This window comes from Tamandua tetradactyla, chromosome 14 (assembly GCF_023851605.1).
Source record: "Tamandua tetradactyla isolate mTamTet1 chromosome 14, mTamTet1.pri, whole genome shotgun sequence".
Lineage (NCBI taxonomy): Eukaryota > Metazoa > Chordata > Mammalia > Pilosa > Myrmecophagidae > Tamandua > Tamandua tetradactyla.
In genome coordinates, this window is record NC_135340.1 from 60,279,655 (window position 1) to 60,288,272 (window position 8,618).

Below are 8,618 nucleotides of genomic sequence, written 5' to 3' on the forward strand. Positions count from 1 at the left end.
TTCCTACTGAATTAATCAAGATATTCTATATTTTCCTCCTAATTTTTTTTTGAGTTTTGCTTTTGCATTTAAGCCTCATGAAAAACTTTTTTTTTTAAAGATAAGTTTTAGTCTACTGCAAAAATTGTTTTAATGATGGGAGGTAGGGTCTAACATCATTTATTGAATATTTCTTCTCCTCCACCAATTTTTTGTGCCACTTCTGTAGGATACTATGCATATGTCTTTATCTGTGCCTTATGTTCTGTGTCATTGGTGTGTTTATCACCCCCACCCCCCCCTCCACATTCCAACCCATATCATTTTGTTAATATGGTTTTATAATAAAACTTCTATGTGGCATGGCAAGTCTCCCCACCCTTATTTTATAAAAATAAATCTACAGTTTTCATTCATCCAAATAAATTTTACCACTAGCAAGTCTAGTTCTGTGAAAACTTTTCTCAGAATTCATAAAATCACATTTGATTTAAATATTGATTTTTGGGGAATATTGACCATTAGATTTAATATTCGTGGATGGGAAGACTCAAATGCCTATCTTTCATTAAATCTTTAATAAGATTATAAAGAGCAATATAGTTTTTCCCTTAAAGATCTTAGGAGTATAACTAGTAAAATATATACATCCCTAAAGATAGTTGCTATGGGAGGTGATTTAAAATTTTCTTTTATAATTTATTGTTGATAGAACATAGAACTACTTGATTTTATTGTAATTTATAGACAAGCTGATAGAAATTTTTGAGTTCAGTGAACGCTCTTAGTTTTTTTTTGGTGATGATAACATCTGCAGTCATTTATTTTATTCCTTTTCATTCTTAACACTTAATTTCTTTTGTTTTATTGAATTAACTAGAAGCTCTAGTACAACGTTGGCTACTAGGAGTGGCTGGGCACCTTTGCCTTGTTCCTAAGTTTAATAGAATTGCTTCCAAACCAGTGTTATCATTAATCATGAGATGTTCTGTGACCTTTTGGTAGATACTTTGCTCTAGTTTGCTAGTTGTTGCAATGTAATATATCAGAAATGGAATGACTTTTATAAAGGGGAATTTATGAAGTTGCTAGTTTACAGTTCTAAGACTGTGAAAATGTCCAAATTAGAGCAAGTTTATAAAAATGTCCAAATTAAAGCACGAACAAGAGGTTACCTTCACTCAACAATAGCCAGTGAATTTGAGGGTTTCTCTGTTAACTGGAAAGGCACATGGTGAATATGGTGATGTCTGCTAGCTTTTTCTCCACGCTTCTCGTTTCATAAAGTTCCCCTGGGGACACACTCCTTTGTCATCTCCAAAGGTGTCTGGCTGCATGGGGCTCTGTTGATCTCAAGACCCTCTCCAAAATGTTATGTCTTTTAAAGGATTCCAGTAAACTCATCAAGTCCCACCTGGAATGGGTGGAGTCACATCTTCTAATGAAAGGTTAATACCCACAATTGGGCAAGTCACTTCTCTGTGAAAATAATCTAGTCAAGCTTTCAATATACTGTACTGAATAGGGTTTAAAAGAAACGATTGCTACCACAATATTGGATCAGGATTAAAACATGGCTTTTCTAGGGTACATAAATCCTTTTAAACTAGCACATACTCCCTATCAGGTTATGTTTTCTTCCATTCACAGTTGGTTAGAATATTCATCAATGGGCATTACATTTTCCTAGATGCTTTTAAGAAATCTATTGAAATAAGTCTATGATTCTTTAAATCTATTAGTCTAATGTATTTCTGCATATCATCCCAATATTTAACTGTCCTTGCATTTTTGGGGTAAACTTTACTTGGTTATGATAAAACTCTTTTTTCTGTATATAAATATTATTTATCTGTAGATGGATAAATGAAGTGCTAGCAAACTGAATCTAAGATTTTTGCATCCAAGTATATAAGACCGTTTTATGTTTACACAGAGAGACTAAAACAAGGGGGAATATTATCCAACTTTAAGAAAAACATCCATGTTTCATATAGACCAAAGTGAGTATAAACTTGATATCAAAACAGAATGTAAAGGTTTGGTAAAACCATCTGGACGTGGTGGGATTTGGTTTGCCCTGCACGATCCCTTTCCCATGACATCCCTGACGCACATGCACACACAAATGCACACATCTCCTGCTACTTAAAACAGTACTGATTGCTTATTGCTTTTTTCCCCAAGCTTAAAAGAATGCCTGACAGTAAGATATTTTAATATATATATTTTTAAAATATCACTGTTGATTTAGTCAGGTTTTCTATTTATCAGAAAATTATCAAAACAAAGGAATAAATTATTCCAATAGGTGTGAAAACACGGATCACAGGACAAGTTTGCTCACCATTATCCTTATGAATCGAGAATAATCTCAATTGTTTTATCCATTTTCATTTCTGTTTGGCTAGGAGTTTGTTTTAAGAAGAAAGGGAAGGCACAAGTTATATAATCATTTATTTGATTCTGAACATTTTACAGTAGTTTCCTTACTACCATGCAAATGTATTACCTTTAAGTTCTAATATTTGAAAATAAACACATTACCCTTTAAATATTTAGAAATGCTTGTCCAAAACAGACTCAGACTACCAAAATCATCTACTTGAATAAATTAGGGGGAAGGAAAAAATAGCAAAAAAGACAGAAATCAGTAGAATGGGATTTTGCTTTCTTGGCCATCCATATTTCTTTGTTTTTAAGCCTTGACAAAGAACAAAAGAACTACAAAAGCAAACTTGTAGGATACAGAAATTTTAAACACCCTGTAGGTTAGAGTGCTTATTTTATTCATAAATATTTCATTGTATTTTTCTAAGGTCTGATTTATTAGATTTTCTTCAAAATAATAAGGGAATAAGGAAGTAGGTAGGATAAAGATGAAACAGAATTGATTCTGAGCTAATAAATGAGGCTGCATGATGAGTACACGGAGGTTTATTAAACACAAATGTAGGCAAAATAATATAAGCTCTTTTAAATTTAATGTAGAAAATTTTATTGAACTCTTATTTAATTGCATTGCAGTCAGGGACCGTGGTCTGTATATTGATTTTTTGGAAACTAAAAATGTCTTTTTTCGTATGCGTATATATGTATAATTTTATAAATGTTCTATATTTGATTAGCTGCTGGGCTCTTCTGGATATGTTTACTGGAATAAACCTGTTAATTGCCTACTTCAAATCTTCTCCATACTTATCAATTTGGGAGATCTAAAGTAGAAATATAAGGAAAATTTGACAAGCATATAGTCATAATAAAATCTTCTGCCAGTTCTTGCTTTATATTAAGGTTATGATATATATATATATACACACAAAGTGCATTGTCCCTTAGGAAAAATGCCTCGTTCGGGATAAATACCATATATTGATCTATGTCTACTTAATCTTCCATGAGTATTTTAACATTAGCTTGCTTTCTTTCTCTTTTTTTGTAGTATTTGCTAGGTGTATCTCTTCCATCAATTTATTCCCAAATTGTGAAACCAATCATTCTATAGCCATTTTTTAAAGAGCCGACCAGATTATCTGTCTTTAAGGAATATTTAATCCATTACTCTTAGTGATTCTACTGTCTTGTGGGTTTTTTTTTTTTTTTTTTTTTTACCCATTTCTCTCCCCAAACCCTTTTCTTGACTTCTTAAATTGATTGAATCCTGTATTCTCTTTTCTCCTTCTACTGATTTGGAATTTATAGATGCTCACCTTTATGTGTTAACATGAAAATTGACTTAAAGGTAAATTGAGCTTAGACTTTGTATTGGTCAAGAGGAGGATAAAGATGGAAAGCATTCTAATGCATCTTCCCTCCATCTTATATATTATTGCCAGTGTTTTGGTTCTATATCATTCAGCCTCCTGAGCAGACACCGCTCCTGCTCCACTTCACATCCTTTCAGCCTCATCTCTCTTTTATCAGTTGCTGCTGTAGTAACTAGCTCTACATGGGCCATGAACGACTTCACACGTAGGTGCAGTCTGGCAGCAACTTGACCTCATGCTAAGCATCTCTCTCCTCTCACCCTGGGGCCTTTCTTGGAGTCTGCACATGCACATCCTGGATGTGTGGATAGTTAAGACCCTAATGTTTGCCCATTCCCATTAGTCAAGTATTTGCCCACTGACTTCCCTTTCTCCCTCCCCACAGAAGGCTGCTAGCCATGTTTTATATGGTCTTTTGGGAAGTGTCATGAGTTCAAGCAATCAGTCATATGCTTATCTTGGGTCTTCTTCCTTTCCTGCTTCATTCCTCTTGTCACTCACTCCTGATCTCTGGGCTTGATCTTCCTGTTAAAATAGTAGCATAGAAGTCTCCTATCTTGAGCTCTGATAATTAAACATATGGTTCCTTGGGACATTGAGATGGATAAGCCTGAGACTTTTAAAACCTTGCATGGTAGATGCTGTTGATGTCTTTTCTTAGAGGCCATCTCTAATTTTACCTGGAGCCGTAGTGGACAGTTCCTATGCCCATAGACAGCTTACCATTTCAGTACCTGCCATTCTCTGCTTCTCTCCCTGAGAACTCTCTCTAGTGCCTTGTGTGTTTGTGAAACCCATGTGCAGAGCAACCCAGAAATGCTGGAGTGAAATGCCTCTGGGATAACCTTCAGCCAACAAGGTATGGAGGTTGGTAAACAAACACTCTAGTTTTCCTACCCTGTTTGTGGATGATTGAGGCATGTTCTACAGGGATAATTAAAGCTGGAGTCCTGGCCACTCACAGTGGTAATCCATGCAGTAATGAAACCTTCATTGTGTTTTTTGTTTGTTTGCTTATTTGTTTTTGGCATGGGCAGGCTCTGGAACTCGAACCCAGGTCTCTGGCATGGCAGGCGAGAATTCTGCCACTGAGCCACCATTGGACAACTCTTCATTGTGTTTTACCCTTTTCTGTTTCATTTTCCCCACTTCTTTACCCAACACACATATTTATTTGGGAAGTGCTCCTTTGAAACATAAGACATTCCTCAAGTCCACTTTTAGGGGGATCTGAACTAAAGGATCCAGATTCCCTTGTACCCACCAGAAATGCAAAGTAGCCCCCTCCTCTTTGCAGAGGAGTGCAGCCTCTTTTTGCCCGAAGATCAGGCAATGACCACCTGAGCCAAGTGCCTTACAGGATGATGCTCGTCCTTCTCAAAAGCTCCTCAGGTCTTCAGGCCAATAACAGGGCCAGGTCTCAGCACAGCCTGGAAGGGTTCAGCACAGTTCTCGAGCCCGAGTAAAACAGCTCACATACCAAAGGAATTTCAGAACTTGGCTAATACATATGGCAGGAACTGGGAGAGCACAGGTAGGAGAGGATTTGAAGGTGTTAGATAAACAGAGGGAAGAATAAAGCCTGAATAAGGGAGAATTTATGGAACAGGGTCTTTCATCTGTCACCTGGGAGTCAATGTCCTGTAAGAACACTTGCAGGCAATCCAAAGAGTCTGTTAGGGTAGCTCCTTTAAACTTCCCCCTGTGTGTGTTTTGAGTGGGTTCCCTTGAGAAAGTGTCCCATGCTGTGATGTCAGAGAAGTACTAGGGCAGGAAAGGAGTGTGGCATCATGAGATGCAGTAAGCCTGAACCTGTGCAAAAGTGATAGATACCTGCACAGAACTTGTACAGGGAGAAGAGGCTGAAAGGATTTGAAAGCATCTGAAGTGACACATAAGAGGTGGTCCAGTATTAGGGATTTTCTTTCTAGGATATTTAGCTAACCCTAAACCAAGAGTTTCAGCTTTCATATGAGAATTCCTTTACTTTTTTAAAAAATAAACTTTAATTTTTTAGAGCAGTTTTAGATTTATAGAAAAATTGCAAAGATAATACAGAGTATTTCCATATATTTTCCCTTATTATTAGCATCTTATACAGCTATGATAATTTGTTACAATTAATGGAATAATACTACTAATATTAAAACATTGTTATCAACTAGAGTATATGCTTATTCAATTTTTTTTTGGCTTTTATGTAATGTTGCTTTCTGTTCCAGGATACAATATTACATTTAGTCATCATGTCTCCTTAAGCTTCTCTTGGTTCTGACATTTTCTTGGATTTTCCATGTTTTTGATGACCTTGACACCTTTGGACAGTATTTGTCAGGTATTTTGTAGACTGTTCCTCAAATTGGATTTTTCTGATGTTTAACTCATGGTAAGCCTGGAGTCATGGGTTTTGGGAATGAAGACCACAGAAGTGCCATTTTCATCATATTATATAAAGGTCATATACAAGCACTTCACTTTACTGCACTTTGCAGTTTTTGCATTTCTTAAAAATTGAAGTTCTGTGACTACCTGGCATCAAACAAGTCTGTCAGCACCATTTTTCCAACATATGGGCTCACTCCATGTCGCTGTGTCACATTTTGGTAATTATTGCAATATTTCAGATATTTTTTTTCCATTCCATAAATTCAAATTATTTATTTTATTTTGTATTCATTGTTGCACAGTGTCAGAAGTTGTTCCAAGCTGCAGTTCATTATTAACGTCGTTTCTTCCTTGATCTCCTGGCAAATCTGATGACATGCTTGATATTGGCATGTGCTGGGATGGTACTGAGTGGTCTGTTAATGAAGTTGGAATAGCAGCAGGATCAACTGAAGTCACACTGGGCACCCTTATAGAAGATGGCTGATGTGTGAGAACCCCTTTGGCTGGGGTGCTTTGTGTTTCTGACTTTAAAGATGAATTTCCTTTTGGCAGGAGGGTCTTCCTCTTCATCAGAAGAACTTTCTTTTGTTAGGTCAATTGCATCCACTCTCATCTTGTTTGCCTCATTGGTTATAGTCACTGAACGCAGCTTACTGAGGACAGTAAAAGTTTCTATTTTTGTACATGGTGGGCTGGATAATTGGATAGCTTATTTTTCTGGTCTCATTGGACATCAAGAACCATCTTCTTGGAATATGATTTCATCCATATCATAACTGTCATTGAGAATTTCCATAAAAATCCCATCTAATATTAGCCTTTCATAGATAGCCTTTTGGTCACACACTCCAGGTGGGCTGCTTCTCATTCTTTTGTAGATAAAGAACAGCATCAAAACGTTGAAAGTGTGTACAAGTCACTGCATGGCATGGGATTGTCAGACTCATTTTTCCTAAAGGACACATCAAGAATACCCGCAGGCTAGTTGTAGCAATTTTACTATCAGGATCTGCAGTAAGTTTTTCTTTAATTAGTGCTCTGGAATGATCAGCATTTCTAATACCTTTCATTTTTAATCTCTATAATAACATGGCTGATGTAAGCTGTCATACAAGATGTATAGACATGGAGTAATTCTTTCCAATTTCTGTTGCCCATGAGATGAAAATATGATTTTATAAATATTATTACATTTGTTATGGTATTCTGTGATCAGTTATCTTTGATACTACCATGGCAATTGCTTTGGGGTGCCACAATATGTGCCCATCAAAGGAGGCAAACTTAATCAACAAATGTTTATGTTCTGATTGCTCCACTGACTGACTGTTTCCCCATCTCTCTTGGGCCCTTCTAGTCCCTGAGACACAATAATATTGAAATCAGGTCAATTAATAACCCTACAATGGCCTCCAAGTGTTCAAATGAAAGGAAGAGTCCCAAGTCTCACTTGAAATGAAAAGCTGGAAATATTTAGCTTAGTGAAGAAGGCATGTCAAAAGTTGAGATAGGACAAAAGCTAGGTCTCTTATGCCAAACAGTTAGCCAAGTTATGAATATAAAAAAAAGTTCTTGAAAGGAATTTAAAGTGCTACTCCAGTGAACACACAAATGATAAGAAAATGAAAGCCTTGTTGCTGATATGGAGAAAGTTTTAGTGGTCTGGATAGAAGATCAAACCAGCTACAACATTGCTTTAAGCCAAAGTGTAATCCAGAGAAAAGCCCTGTACTAGTTTGCTAGCTGCTGGAATGAAATATACCAGAAATGAAATGGCTTTTAAACAGGGGAATCTAATAAGTTGCTAGTTTACAGTCTTAAGGCTGAAATAATATCCCAATTGAGGCAAGTCTATAGAAATGTCCAATCAAAGGAATCCAGGGAAAGACACCTTGGTTCAATATGGCTGATGAAGTTCAGGGTCTATCTTTCATCCGAGAAGGCACATGGTGAACACAGTCACGGTTTCTCTCTCATCTGGAAAGCCTCATGGTGAGCACAGTGTCATCTGCTAGCTTTCTCTCCTGGCTTCCTGTTTCATGAAGCTCCCTGGGAGGCATTTTCCTTCATCTTCAAAGGTCGCTGGCTTGTGGGCTCCCTGCTTCTCGTGGCTATGTCGTTCTCTGCTCTCTCTGAATTTCCTTCATTCTCCAAACTGTTTCCTCTTTTATAGGACTGCCGTTACCTAATCCAGTGTATCAACCACTCTTGATTAAATCACATCTCCAGGGAGATGATGTGATTACAGTTTCAAATATACAGTATTGAAGAGGGATTATTCTATCTTTATGAAATTGGATTTAGATTAAAACATGGCTTTTCTAGGGGACATACATCCTTTCAAACCAGCACAAGCCCTAATCTCTTCTATTCTATGAAGGTTGAGAAAAGTAAGGAAGCTGCAGAAGAAAAGTTTGAAGCTAGCAGAGGTTGGTTCATGAGGTTTAAGGAAAGAAGTTGTTTCCATAACATAAAAGTGCAAGA

The 8,618-nt window shown here is 36.7% G+C and overlaps 1 pseudogene; it reads right to left on the reverse strand.

The window, feature by feature from the left end:
* Window positions 1-6,419: 6,419 nt before the first annotated feature.
* LOC143655135 (E3 SUMO-protein ligase PIAS2 pseudogene) lies at window positions 6,420-7,291 on the reverse strand (annotated as a pseudogene).
* Window positions 7,292-8,618: the final 1,327 nt, after the last annotated feature.